Consider the following 14,728-nt stretch of genomic DNA (forward strand, 5'->3'; position numbering starts at 1 on the left):
TGCAGCAGGTTTCTAGGCCCAGTAATGGTCATTTCATCTGAACATGTGGAAATAAAACCAAACCATAATAGGACTTAAAAAGCATTCAATGCATATTTGTCCATAAACACATCATATAAATAAAAACTCTTTAAAAAAAAAGTGCCAAATGAATCAATGTGTATTCTATTATGGAATAAAAATATCCCTTACCACATGTGCTGCTGAAGCAAATAACTTTAGCTGGTATGATAGTATTTTCCACCTTGTGGTACAGTTTATATTTTCATCTATTGATTAAGGACCTGCCCCTGAGGAAGTTAACAACAAGAGTTCCCCAGGCTTAAAAGGAGAAGGAAAAATGTGTAAACAATTTGGCTGAAAACAAGGAAACAAATGTATTTCCTCCTCCCTTTTCTCCTAGCGAGAGTGAGTGTAGAATACAAAACCAGCTGAAGACAGTGGAAAGATTTGCTCCTTACTTCAGCAGCTTTGGATCTGGCCCTAAGTATGTATGTGTGAGATAAATGTTGGCACTACTGGAAACCCCACCTCATACCTCCCACTGTGAACATGTCATCTTTCTATGTGCTCATGCATGTCAAAGCTTTATCTCTTTTGAAATATTGCCCAGAATCAAGCTATGTTTACTCAAGTAATAGGGAGATTCACTTATATGCAATAATTTCTTCAATGGAGAGGCTCTTTCTACAGTTGTACTTTGGACTTTGTTCCTAGTTTAGCTTCTGTTTTTCTAACTTGATGTTTTTATCCAGGTTTGACAAGAGGGTTGGATTTTTTTTTTAATTTTTTTTTTAAGTTAGACACCTGGAATTAGCTTTTCCTGCCAAGAATTACAGTGCACCTGGAAGTACTAAATCATTTTAATCTGTTTTTTAGTGGCTTTGCACAATGGAATTGCATCTCTTTAAATCTTTCTTACCTTTTTCAAAACTAAATTGCAGCTCCAGACAGCATTTTATGAGTGTGTAGATAGTGATATCATGAGATAGCTGTGCCCTGCTAGTGACTGCCTCTACTGATCCTGGAGGCAGTTAGCTGAGAACTGCATCTCCAGGTTTCTTTCCTTTGCGGTGGCTCTGCTTACCTACATAACATATGGAAATGTGAGCACACACTTACAGCAGATTGTTTGCTATGTTTACACCAGTTCTAACACTAATCCCCATTAATGTTTGATATTGCTCCCAAAGAGTTTAAATAAATGTCAGGCCTCAGATCCATTGCGTATGTGTTAGGCATCGTATAAACTTTGCATGGAAAGATACTGAAACACTGTGGGGTGTCCTTTTTTTAACATTACCTTTACTGGCTGGATTAACTGCATCAATGTATGCAAAGCCCTGCTACTTTCATGATTTCTGTCATCACATTTAAGAGTCCTATTTTCAAGAAAAACATAAGCCAGTTTCACATCACCTTTAAAGTCCACTGTCTTGCTTCTGCTCTCAGTTACTTCCATTTATCAAATGTGTGCGTGAGTGCAAAGTGAAAGAACAGCCAGATGCTCACTAACAAACATAAAACTTTTTTCCTCTCTTTTTAAAAATATCAGACACAGCCATACTAGCTGCACTTTGCTGCAGAACAATAACCACCAGGGTCATGGCAAAGTTTGCCCCAGGCTCTGTAGCCCATCCAGCAGTCTGGGTGCCTCGACTTGTAAGAAAATATTTAACTGCTGTGCAGAGAGACATACAAGGGAACAGCCTGTGGAGACCACAGAAATGACAAGTGCCAGACAGATTCCCAGCTCAAGCTGCTCCTTTGCCCATTATAAGCTATATGTGCTTACTGGGATTTTATGTTACAGCAGAGAGAAATCTAGAGACCTTAATTCTTTGTCTGCCATGTGGAGAAAGAAGCTGGTCAGGCATCCTCTGTGCCAGGCTCTCTCTTTCTCTCTCACCTTCCTTTCCCAATTTGATTATTTTACATGAGGCTGTTTCTCCTGATGATTTTTTTTTTTAATTACTGTTTCAGAGGTTCAGCTCCGAGGCTGCAAAACTTTCCTGTCAACCACCACCACCTCTGTCAGTTATGTTTGGGATGTAACCACTTTGCATTTAGAGGACTTTCTCATTAAATGCTTACATAGTGCCCAGTTCAGCAAGACCTAGATCTTAGCTGGAGCCTTTCTGAAACCCTTGTATTGTCATACAGGCAATAGCAACAATGTTCAGCTACAGAAATCAAAAGCACAAATGAGCAACACGGTGGGAGTGTGCCTGGGGACAGCAGACAGTCAAGAGTAGAAAGTGGTTATTGAGACAGGCTTGTAATTGAACAGAGCTGATCTGCTCCTTTAGGCTAAAGGCAACTAATTTTCACTTCATCCAACCACAGAAAAAGTAAATAAAAGCTGTGGACACAGCCGTATCTCTTAAAACACGGTGTTGTTTAGTAACAGAAATAATTGGACTTCACAAGTTAATAGGTTTTGCAGCAGGGGATAATTTTATGTTAAATGACTAAGCTGTGTCTCAACCTTTGCTGGGCTCATTATATCCTTTAAGTAGTTCAAGTTTCCAGATAACCAGCAGCAGAACCAGGTAAGCAGGCAAAATTAGTGTGGCTGGGAAAACTTGTATCTGTCACACAGGTCTGGTTCCCACACACTCTGGTTACATCATTACTTAGTCTGTTAACTAGGAAACCAATTAGGCCAGAGAGCTGCTGTCAGGTGACCAAAACACGAAAATGCACAAGAAACCCTACCCGAAAGATGGGATTTCAGCAGAGGCCCGCAGATAGCTGACTCCTCTTCTGCTGCACTGCAATTTTCGTATTTCGTTTCGCCTTTGCTTTCAGGCTGAGCTCTGAGGTCCCACAGATTAATGGTTGAAGGAGCCTTGTTTCTCCCCTCAACAGGTGTGCTGAGAAAATTGTTTCCTGCATCAAAAATTACACAAAATTATGTAATCATTTCTCTCATTCACTCTGGCAAATTTCCTTCTCCTTCACGCCTTTTAATTTACAGGGTGAGAACAAGGCAGTAGGTACAGAACTGAGTGCTGCACTATGGTTAACAGTACATTCATCTGAAAGGAAAAGGCTTTATAAGACCAGGGTGCAGCTAAAATTCAGGGCACAAACACCTTCAGCAATGGTTGTTTGTTTTCTACAAATCTGAAGATGTTTGTCCATGTACAGAGGAAGCACAAAGGTCTCTGGGCTCACCCTCAGCAGAGAAGGGCATGGGCAGAGCAGTCCAGCACAGGGCACTGGTAGAACAGGTGAAAGCCAGCTTCCTGTAAAGCATACATAAGAAGGGAATGTATGAACAAATAAATACACCTAATCTCTATATTACATCACTACATGGCTAAAATGCAGCTTACATGACTATAATACTTTTTCTATGCATATATTTTAGACACACACACATATATAAATGTATATGCATTGCATGCTACAAGCAGTGCTAGTATTTTCTAGCTTGCACATCTTTCCTGATTCTGGCACACTGACCCGCTAAGTCCTTGCTCTAATCTACTAAAAACCTGCAAACACCTCCAATACCTTCACTCTGGGCCAAGAGCACTAACAAGCCACGTGCTCTTTCTCTCTGTTCTCATCCAGATTTATTTTCTGTTAGGACAAGGAGATAGAGGGATTAAACCTCATCTCAAAAGCCTCCAGAAGAGACTTCATGCAGCAGGGAAGGGCAGGCAGAGGGCACGGGGGTGCTCCCCCACTGGAGGGTGACACTCAAGTACCAGCACTGCTCTTTGATCCACAGCACAGTGCCTTTGGGCTAAAGGGTTTGCCCCAGGGTAGCCCCCTTAATTTCTGATGGCCTGTCATCTTTGGGAAAATTTTTTGGGGAATGGCCATCAGAGGAAGCAAAGTAATCAGAAATACTTTCCTTCCCAATGATTTTGGTGAGCAGATAACTTGATCAGTGTGCAGAGAAGAGCAAAGCAGTCCCTGCCAGCTTGGGGAACCAGGCACTTGCATGTTTTCCAGCACAAGCACCTCATTATTAATTCATGCTCCAGGTCCTCTGTACATGCTGTTAGTAATATTAGGTTTCAACAGAGTAATGAGCAACAGCAATAGACTGACTATCTTAATATATTTTAAATAATGTTTGAAATATTAAATTTGAGTTTGGATTTTTAATTAGAGCCTGGGCAGAGTATTGACAATCTTCCTACTGTTTTGCAGCCAGCAAGCAAATAAGATAGGGATTGTTCTGATCTGAACACTGAAAGCCAGTCTGATTTAGGGGATGGATCTGAAATACAACACCAAACTTTAAAGCATGAGGCAAATTTGGCTCTGGCTTCAGCAGACAGACTTTGACCCATCCTTATACTAAAAAAGGACTTTTGATATGGGACTTTCATAAAAGTAAACAGTTGTGAGACCAGCACTTACGGATATGCTCTGGAACATCCTGTCACTGGGTTGCCCAGGGACAGTTTGGCTCTCAAGGACACCTCTGTTATTAAATAAAAGGGACATGGTGTAGCTGGACATAGAGAAAAGGGGTTGTTGTGGTATAAATATAAATATATAGTATAAATTGATCCCTTTAGGACATACACAGTAGAAAAAAAACTAAGGCAGGCAAGCTGTGGGTCTGAAACCCTACAGGGCTTCAAAGTCCTTCCCACTGCTGTGCTCCAGGCAGGAACATAGGTCAGCACCTCTTCCTTGCTTGGACATACATATATTAAAGGACTCATTTAAAATTGGAGCTGGGTAAAGAGCTAGAGACTTTTCCTGTGAGTGTGCACATTTCTGAATGTGCTCCCTTTGAGAGGGAGTTGGCAGTGAAGATTTTGCTGTTCTGGAACTCACTCCTTCCACTTGGTCTGTTGGGAGTCTGAATACATTGACCTATGGGGCACATTGCAAAGCCTAACTATTTTCCCAGGATTTTTCTGAATGAATGACTTGAGTAGGTAGAGAGAAGAATGTTTCATTTGTACAGTACGTGGAGGCTTTTAATTAATAATGTTCCCATTTGAATGCCTATTGTATTTTTAAATGTGCTTTGTACATAGACCTAGAGCATCAGATAACTGCAGGGTTGAGTTTTTTTCCAATTAAAACAAAAAGAAATCCCACAACTGTGTGGCATTGCTGCCACATGCCTTTTTGTGATATCTTTATACAGTGTCTAGCACAGTAGCCCCTGATCTGGGCCATGACTTCTCAGTGCCAGCACCCAAATAGAACTGTCCAAGCTATGGCAGGTCTCAAGGAGATGAAGTTTCACACCAGCTGGAGAGTTTGCCCCTGCTGATCATCACTGTAAGGTTGGGGATGCTTTTCAGTCAGTCACTGACATTAGAGAAGTGCCCAGGCTCCTCAGGGTGGCTTTACCTTCTTCCTGTCTGGATTTGGAGCTCTTGAGAGATTGGGTCTTTTCTTGGGTATGTTGGGCATTTCATATTTTTATAACAAGAGAATCAGCCTAGTGAGTGTTCTCACAGCATACAGGTTTTGTTTGTTGAAAATAAAGGTCTTCACAGGAATTGAACATTTCATTTTACTGGTTCTTACAGTTCAAGTAAGAGTTTTTCTTTTTTTCTTTTTTTTTTTTTTTTTGTAAAAACCCCTTCTTTTGGTAAAAAAAGACTCAGTTTTGATACCACAGATTTCTTATTTTTTGTCTCCTTTGGTCCTCCCTAAACACCCTGACATAGCCTGAAGAGAAACATTTTATATTTTCATTTTAAAATGTCTCTGAATTTAAAATTTTCCTACAGAGGTATTTATTTAGCTGTTGGGTCCAGCTAGTGGTCTGCAGGTCTAATCTGACTCAGAAAAATGCTTTTTATGGTCCAATTCTTTCTCCCTGTGGGAGATGCAGGCCCCATGCTTCTAAAGCACATGAGTACATCCTTCTGTGCCTGGTCACCACATTTTTCTGATTTCAGTCTGCTGACAACCTTCAGTCACCTTTATTTTAAATCTGCACCCAGACCAGTGTCTCAGATGTTTTGAGGAGACAGTTGAGGGCGCTGCCAGCAAACTGGAGTTTTTTTGCACAACTCATTGTGTTTAAGCTGTTTTCTTGATGAAGAAGTTGTTGTGCAAAGACAAGTACCCAACAGGCTTTTTCCACACTGGGTTTCTCCTTGTTTCAGTTGTGTGTTTTGCTGCTGGAGCAAACCACCACCTTTCTTGAAAGCCTTAAAAATCCTCCTGCCACCTCCGCTTTTTCATTCCTTTTCACTGAGTAGGCTGCCAAAACTGATTTTCTGATTATTTACTGCAACATTCTTTCCTCCATGGCCATGGGGCCTTCCCTCTCTGATCAGGCAAGCACATGGCAAAGGACCAGGTGAACTCAAACCTGTCTCCAGAATCTTAATGCAGAGTCCTTTGAAAAACACCATGGCCAACCACACCATTTTTCTTCCTCTCTGAAAACCCTGTGAGAATCTTACACTTAAATCAGGTACTGCACAGGCTTCCTTATGTGGCTCACCACAACCCTGACCTGCACTACTCCTGTATATCTCTCTCCCTTAGGAAAAACAGAATGGTTTGTACTGAACTGTGAGAAGAGCTCAAATTTGTACAAATTCTGCCCTTACATGAAGATGCACAAGGGTCAGTTACAAGGAGAGGGCAGGGTTTAGCTTTAAGCCAAGATAAAACACCACTTTCCAGAAGAAAAGAGCTGATGAGACGCATTATTCCACATTGTAACTAATCTACTGCAGGTGCAATGGTCATCATCTTATTCTATTTCTTGATTTTACTATAAATTATGCATCTTGGACAGAATTAAAGGCCATTAACTTTCCATTGCTTTTGCAGTTGATGGAAGTTGATCCCAAGAAAATTTTGATTGGAAAAAAAATCATACTTTCAACATGAATGGCGCACATATAGGAGGAATAAACAGTTTTAGATCTAAAAACCCTTCCTATAAAAAATGTGTTTGAAAAAACCAATTCACAACAAACTGCTCTCAGACAGTTCAGATTTACATCCAAAGGGGTGAGGTACAATCACACATTTAAAGTATCCAACATCTCTTAGTATAGATGTTCAGCCGTGCTTACTGATGCTGGCAATGAAATGCCACCAAGCAAAATAATAGTTTAGTGCAATTTCCTTTCCCTTAAGGAGTCCTCTTTTAAGACACTTATCTGAACACATGCTATGGTGGAGAATGTTGTGACTGAATTATTCAATCTATTTTGTGTTAGAAATTTGTACACAAAGTCTGAAAGATGGGCAATCCCCACTCTTCTGTAATTATGCTGAGTGTGAAGATCTCTGGGACACAGCCTTACAACAATGCTAGGAAAGAACAGACTCCAGAGTGACTGAATGGCCTCCAGAGTCTACAGCAGACAACGTCTCTTCAAAATAAGCCCCACAGGTGGTGATAACCTATTACAGACAGACACCTAACTCCCAACACTAGAAAAATACAAGGGATAATGGGAAATGCTTACAATTGCTCACCATGGGTGTTTACATCAGTTAAAAGCAGATGTCTTTTCTCCAGCTAAGCTGGACTGTAGTTTTGGTGTTCTCAGGTCCGCAGCACCCATGGATATTCAAACAATATCCCTGCTTGCTATGTCCATTCCCATCTCATCTGGCTGTGAGGTGGTGAGATCTGTATCATATTTCTATGAGCTGCACAAATGCTGCTTCCAGATTCAGCTGCTGCAAAACATTTTACATGAGTCTGAACAAAGAGATTCCAGCTGGTCCAGGCTGAAGCAACATATTTGCTTCCTTCTCCCTTTCATCTCTAAGCTCACTCATGCTGAGAGTGAATATAATTGCTCTCTATAGATACATTCAGGTTAGGCACTAAAGCGAGAGAAAAGATACTTAAGCAAATGGACAATGACGACACAAGAACAAATGATTACTAATGAGCAATTAATAAATCCAGCCCATAAATTAAAGTTTCTGATTATCAAAAGACTGAAGTTCTATACCACTGTGCTTTCCACTAAAACTAAGAAGAAAATAAATAGAATTGTTTTGTGAAGCTTAGTAAATGTATAGACTATGAGATACTCTTGCTCATAGCAGCAGAGGAATGGACTTGGTAATCTACAAGATCCCTTCCACTCCTAGGCAAATAGTGAACACAAAATCTAAATCACTGCCTGGAGTTTATATTAGCCTTCTGTTCTACTTTTATTTCAAGCCCTTTGGAATCTGACTTTAATGTTCCACCAAAGTTGCTTATGCAAAATCTCTTACAGGTTCTTGTTGATGTAAGGACCAACACCTAATAATTTTTCTTTCTGATTTGCCAGATATCTACTCCTTGAGCATGAGCAACCTGATGGCTTATCTTCCTGAACTTCTGTGAAGGACTTTCTTCATCTGGCTTTTTCTCCTCTAGAAGTTTCACAAGTTCTGTTGTGATTATTTTCTCATGTCTTTTACACCTGACCTGAAAACATAGCCCTCCACAGAAATATTGCAGTAAACATTCTATTCCAAATAACCTCCTTTTCTCTTCAGATTTTGCAAATGGACTGCTTGCTACCACCAAGCACAGTAAAAACTACACATGGCAAATAAGAGCCCTAAAGCCTATTTGGGGAGCTTGTTATGATGTCAAACAAGGAGTTTTTCTGAATTAGGCTGAACCACCCAGACAGAATCTTCTTCCTACTTGTCACACATACTTTGATATAATTTCTGACCTAAGCTTCTCTAGGTCTTCATGCTTCAGTTCTGTTGAAACTTTAACAGTTCTCTCCTCTTACACAAAGCTAAAGGTCCTGCACTCTTTATATTATGTACTGATGGTGAGATTTCCGGTTTTTTAGTGTTTTTGATGAGTGCAGATTTAACCTATTGCCTGTTATCCATCCATCCATCCATCCATCCATCCATCCATCCATCCATCCATCCAAAATGCTGCTGCAGCTCTGGTGACTTCAAGTAATTTCATTGTCCTCCTTCAAAATGCTGATGTAAACTCTTCTGAGAAACTATCTGCAAAAAAAATCAGACCAAAATTTTAAAGTTATATTTCTATGATTATTGTTTATTATGTCATCAGTAATTGATGTTTCTTTGTGCCTCTCTTACATACTTTGTAAATGGTCCAGGGCAATGACTGGCCTCTTAATCTGTATTTATACAGGAGTTAGTTCAGTGGTATTCTGGCTCTTGATGAAGCCCTGTGCTGATGCTCAGCTGTGACAACAGAGGAAATACCACTGTTATGTCAGGAACACTGTTCTGTCTTTTGTTCCAACTACTGCCATTCCCTGTCCAACACTGAGTACTGTTCAGGGGCTTCTGGTCTTTCCTTTTTATACTGGACCTCTGGGACTCCCTCTGCTTTGCTGACATTCCTCATATTGATTTTTTCCTCTGGAAGAACAGAACTGTCAATGCATTGGATGTAGAACTAGGATATTTTTTGTGAGAAGACCAAGGAGCTGGGTTCAGGTCATCCAAAGAACAAACTGAGTGTGTCTGACTGTGTTGGTATGGAATGGAAAATAGAAAGGGAACCAGTGCAGTTGTGGTCTATTCCCAGTTCTTTTGTGGCCACTTTGCTGGTGAGGTCGAAATTTTTCACTCTTTTGGGAGTCCATTTCCATTTGTGTTTTGATTGCCTTTGAGATTTCAACTAAAAGCTTCTGAGGGAAGGGACAGTGACATAATGTTTTGAAATCCCCAGCACAAACTCTTTTAAGTGCTACTGTGACCTCCTGCATCACCATCTTTTTTATAGCTCTGTATAATCAGACCCTGAAAAGTGGCCAGTCAAAAACTCCTTCTTGCTAAGGGGGAAACTGTGCCTTCTTTTGGGAAAGATGGATATAGCATGGAGCTGGAAGTCAGCAGGTCCCACAATGATGGTAGGAAAGGGCAGCCACCAGCCAGCAAAGCATTAAAAGGGACAGAGGGAAGGATTTTCTTTAGTTTGGACAGAATTAACTGCAATCTGAAGTCCCCAAGTCAACTATTACCAGGCATGGAAGAAAGGACCTGCCATAAAAGATTTTGTAGGCAGGGAAAATGCTATAAATGACTGATTTTTATTTTAGTTCTTACCCAGCTACTTTGTGTTTCCTCTCATCAAAAGATTACCCTTCTTGTTTGTGCTCTGCACAACCTGGCTTTGTGAGTTTAAAGTCTGACAGGCTTCTCTGGGGAGCTCAATTTTGCAAAGGTCCAGAAGGCATCTCCATCTCTAAGCTCTGGCCAAACCAGAGTCATTTCACACCTCCACAGTATGAAATCCTTGACCTAAAATTTTTATTCTTTTCCATATGGTGTAGTAAGAGGTGGAAAATATATTAAATATAACAGAGTATTGATCTTGGTAATACTGTACCCCATATACCAAAAGCACTTTAATGCCATAATGACTCCATTCATAGGGAATAAGTTCAATGAGAAAACGCAGGTGTGTGCCAACCAATTCACCAAAAGAGGTTTTCCAGTCTGCCAACAGGGTGCAGAGACTCCTTCTGAGCTCTTTTCCTTCCCCATGACAGCCCTTAGGTAAAAGTTTGCAGGAAATTCAAATACTTGTGAGCTGGCAGAGTTGCTGCCTCACATGCCCTAACAAACATAAACACTTCTGTTTCAGCACATCTGCCATTGCAATACCTCCAGCTTTTCCAGAACCAAAGGATTAACTTTATTGTGCCTTTGCTCAGCAGATCTGGTAACACAATATTGTACTTCTAAGCAGACAGATTACTCACAAGTTTCTGGATGCTACATCTTTAGAAACTCACTCTACTTAAAGATAAGTGTTGAATCTTACAATCCCAGAAACATCCAACTGATGTAAAAAACAGTTATACCAATGGCCAGATGGATGCTATTTTTCCTCAGGTTATTTGGATATTCTATGTAATGGTTCTATTATGATTTTTTTCACTTTAATATTAAACAGATGCAGCTTGTTTGTAAAGACTGTTATGAACCACTTTTTCTTTAGATTTATAAAATAAAACAATAAAAGATGTAAGGAGTTAGAAGGGGTTTGTGTATTACTTTATCATAAAAGGGAAAGACAGACATTACATCAATATAATTACATGTGTAGTAAAGAGAACTTTATGGACCTGTACAAAGAGCCCCATTCAGCATTTCTAGAAACCAGGTGTAATGCCACAGACATCAATTATGTTATTTTATTTTTTGTAAGGATAGATTCAAATCTAGAAAAGCCATATTTATGTATTTGTGTATGCTTGTGCAGCTGAGCACATCAGACACCCTTTATTAAATACTGAGACACTCACAGAAGCATTTTCCTGGAAATTCAAGTGCCATCTTAATTTCTGGTTATTTTTCAGGATGGCCACCATCTTGTCCCAGTCTAGGGACTAACTGTGAGAAGTGCTGAGATCTCCCAGTTTCCAGCACATCAGCTGAGAACCCTGCTGTACATTGGCTCTGCTGCCCAGTACTAGCAAGGCTCAAAGAGTCTAAAAATAAACATGTGTTTGTATCAAAGGAACACAACGTGATTGACAACCTCCAGAGCACATTGCCTGCTCATCAGTTAGCAAGTTTCTCCCATAACTCTGCTCTCCCCATTCAGCTGATCTCTTCTGTGAAGTGTTTTGCCCTTTGATCTACAGAGAATCCAAGCCTCCAAGTGACTGTGGTTCACCAAAATGTGCACTGTAAGTGACTGATTTATTTACACAGACAGGAGGCAGTCTAATTGCAAAAGCTTGGACATAAACTGTCTCTCTAAAGTAGATGTACAGTGATAATGTCCACTCAGATTAACACATTCCATTCCTCACAACCAAGAGAAATTGGCCAAACTGATGAGCTATTTAAGTGTTTTGTGAATAGGTATCCTTGAAATGTGAAATATTTAATCACAAGAAGTATTGTTATTGCTGCTATTTATTTCACTTTGTCTCCAGTTACTTTATTTTATTAGAATATCAGGATTTCTTCTCAATTAGATTAAAACATCTTGCACTATAAAAGCTTAGGTTCAGATAGTGATAATTTTTTAAACATTCATTTTGTCTCAGCTGATAATTGCTATGCTGAGCTCTCATTCAAAAGCAATACTATTATTATTGTTGTGAAATTCAAACATGAAGATTTCAAACACTATTGAGTGAATGACAAAAATACAGTTTCCAAACTGTAAAATATATTTTGACCTTAGTTCTTACAAGTACTAAGCAGCCAACATGGAATGGATCCATTCCATTTTAATGTGGAAATAATCTTAACTGAGGAATTAGCACTTAGTCTGGCTGTGAGGTAAACTGGGCTTATTTGACTGAGTTCTGAGAGTTTAAATATCCCACCTGTGAGCCTGGTAGGCACACAACTGAAATGCACTTTAGAGTCCACGTTGACAACATGCTGAGCATCCTCCCTTCCCAGGGGCTCTAAGAGGGTTGAAGCTGCTGAGTACCTCTCAGAAGTCTGTGCTGCATTCCAGAATTGTGTCCCTAGGATCACTGGACTGTGTGTGTGGGTAGAGCTCACTTTGCCATGCCATCACTGACTAGTTCTAACAGTGTCTGGCCTGAACTTCTAAGTCTTAGAATAAAAGGAGGTTCAGAATTCAGGTGATGCCATATGACTTTTAGAACCATACCATAGGCCCTTGCTGCTTTTACAGAACAGAGTGTCTCTCTCTCCAGGTCTCCAAGACAACTTGAAATTTATTTGTCAGTTGTCTCTCTGCCCTGACAAAATATTTCCCTGTCCCAAAAACCTAATTTACCAGTTCTGGATGCAGACACTTAATTGACTCAGTAGGGATTGGTAGTTACACATAAATCTAAATTAATTGAAGATACAATTCAGGCTGAGCAGTCCAGATCTGAGCTGTTCTAGACCAACCTCTACATTAACACCTCTATTATGAGCTTGTAGGCAGTTCATCATCTGCACCTGTGTGACCATATGTAATTTAGTTTGACAGGAGTTTGCCTCAGGCAGTATGGCAAAACCCCAGTAATATATATACAGAACAGAAACTAGTCAAGATGACTCTGAGCTTCACAATTCCCCAATGGCATGGTTTTGGGTAGGACACCAAAGTGGGCTTTGTGGATGTCACCCTGTCATCCTGGAGTCACTATACAGTGTGTTACTGTCTGCAAAATGATCCCCTCCTCTCCTGCCAGGGAGATGTGGGTTGTACTGGATGTACCTGCTTCACTCTCTGCAAGGATGAATGAGGCAAAGAACACCCAGTCTGGTGCAAGGTGGGAGATGTGGGTTGGGCTACAACTCCTGCTCTTTCAAAGACCAGCTGTGAGCTTAAGTAAGAGGCACAGCCCACCAAGGCTCAACTTGCAGCATGGGAATAACAGCCCTTTCTATAACACCCCCCAGGAGCTGGGGAAGGTGACCACACACACGGGGTGATGTCTGGAGACATGTTCATGGTGTGAGCATCAACCCCTAAAGTCAAGGTGTGAGTGGGGTGGTGCCTGCAGGAGCAAGGTCCCCATGCATTCTGGGGAGAGGTTTTATCCTTGTTCCATCAGAACAGACCAGCCAACCTGGGATAAGTGCACTCTCAGCATCAAAGGGTATTTAAGGTTAATTAAGATGAAGTCAGGCCATCTGTCTGGCTCCATGACAAATCCTCTCCCTCCACTGTGCAAGGTCCTGTACATTTCCATAGCAGGTATCCCATTCTCTAAGCTGGTTGATCATTAGAGACTTTGATGAGGCAGGCTCTGTGAATACTGCAGAGAGATGTTCTCAACTGTTCCAGAAGCTGCCAAGCACTTCATTTTACTTCAGTGTTTCATTACCTTGCACTTCTCCTATGGCTATATTTGGCAGAGCTTTTCTACTGACTCTCCAGACCAGTTGTCCTCTCCCTTTGGCAAAATTATTAGTCAGGACTACAGACCCAGTTCTGCATTAATTTTTCAGCTCAGCATATAATAATAATAAATACCTTCTATTCGAATAGCATTTATCCAAAATCAAGATGGAAAGCTAACATGCCCAGCTGGGAGCACAGCAACTTACCATTAGTTTTATGAAAGTACCCAGTAGAGATCTGAATCTATTTTGTACAGTTGGGTTCTTCCTCCTGGGGAAAAAATAAAATTCAAGATCAATCTTTGTGCCAGAAAATGTGGAGAATGAAAAGAGATGTGAGCATTGGCTTTTCTGGCCTTAGCTTAGGGAAAGTGCTTCAAGAAACAGAGCTCTGCAAAGAAAAATTAAAACTATAATAAACTTTTGTTGAAAAAAAAAATCCTGTTCATCTGATTCATAGTTTTGATGATTCAAATCCCATCATTCCTCTACTATCCTGAACTCCAAACAGTTTCAGGCTAAGGTACTAGGTTTTTCCATAACACAACAATAAAAGCAGAATCTGTAGTGATAACCAAGACCAAAGGTAGCCCCCGCAGAGTGCTCACAGAAGCAAAATAAAAACCAAAACTGCTGCAGATAACAAACAAATACCAAAACAGCCAAAATTTAATGCTGCTGTGAAGTCTCTACCTGCTGAAAAGCAGCTGCTTTAGGTACTTCTGTGGCCTCTTTACTACAATATCTTGAAACTTCACACCTAAATGATCACATTCTCAGAGAGGCACTATTTATCTCTAAGGGAGTTGAAGCAAACACAAGGATTAAAGGCTTTTTTTCACCAAGGTATTCAGATACTTATATCCTTATTGTTTTCAAAGGGAAGGTAGGAGCCTGAGTATCTTCAGATTTTCTAGGTCTTTGTGACTCTCAGGAGGCCACAGGGCAATGACGTGGCAGAACAGGAAACAATTTCAGC

At 40.4% G+C, this 14,728-nt stretch overlaps 1 long non-coding RNA gene across 6 annotated transcripts in view; it reads right to left on the reverse strand.

Annotated features, from left to right (window-relative positions):
• Nucleotides 1-14,728, reverse strand: part of LOC139595075 (uncharacterized) — a 130,011-nt gene that overhangs the window by 56,644 nt on the left and 58,639 nt on the right. For 3 of the 6 annotated variants that reach the window (XR_011680838.1, XR_011680836.1, XR_011680837.1), the window contains 4 exons: nt 13,957-14,020; nt 7,431-8,946; nt 3,181-3,251; nt 2,719-2,892 (listed from right to left, as the gene is read on the reverse strand). This is a non-coding gene — a long non-coding RNA (uncharacterized lncRNA). The remainder of the gene's footprint in view (nt 1-2,718; nt 2,893-3,180; nt 3,252-7,430; nt 8,947-13,956; nt 14,021-14,728) is intronic. The other 3 variants (XR_011680841.1, XR_011680839.1, XR_011680840.1) reach the window with 2 other exon arrangements.

Source organism: Agelaius tricolor, unplaced genomic scaffold (assembly GCF_023055355.1).
Source record: "Agelaius tricolor isolate 1412-34295 unplaced genomic scaffold, bAgeTri1.0.p SCAF_12, whole genome shotgun sequence".
Taxonomy (NCBI): Eukaryota; Metazoa; Chordata; class Aves; order Passeriformes; family Icteridae; genus Agelaius; species Agelaius tricolor.